The following is a 459-nucleotide window of genomic DNA, read 5'->3' as shown; positions in this document are numbered from 1 at the left end:
CTACCTCCCCGGGCTGCAGCGGTAGTGCAAGCCGAGCCCGCGGGCAGAAAATAATGCAGGCGCTGCAGAGGAGGGGAGGGAAGAGGAGGGGAGAAAGGGAGGGGGGGGGGGGGGAGCCGAGAGCGGAGAAGACAGAAGAGAGAGGAGCCGGCCGCGGAGCACCCACCCTGGCGGCCGCTGGAGCGCGGGGTGAGGAGCGAGGAGGGGGCAGGAGGGGGAGTGGTCAGCGGGGGGTGGGGGCGGGCGCGGCGGCTTCAGCCCTCCCTCCCCACCCTCGACGCGCTCCTCATAAGCTCGGGGCAGCCAGGTTCCTGCGCCGGGGTTGTGTGAGTGTGCGTTCGAGTGTGAGCGTGAGCGGCCGTGGCCGTGGCCGCCGCTGCCACCAGGAGTGCTCCCGGGGCCCGGCTGCTCAGCGCGTCCGCCCGGGGCCCACGGGGGCCCGGGGCGGCCGCTGGTTGG

This window comes from Lipotes vexillifer, unplaced genomic scaffold (genome assembly GCF_000442215.2).
Source record: "Lipotes vexillifer unplaced genomic scaffold, Lipotes_vexillifer_v1.1 scaffold1544, whole genome shotgun sequence".
Taxonomy (NCBI): Eukaryota; Metazoa; Chordata; class Mammalia; order Artiodactyla; family Lipotidae; genus Lipotes; species Lipotes vexillifer.
Note: the sequence above shows the minus strand (reverse complement) of the source record.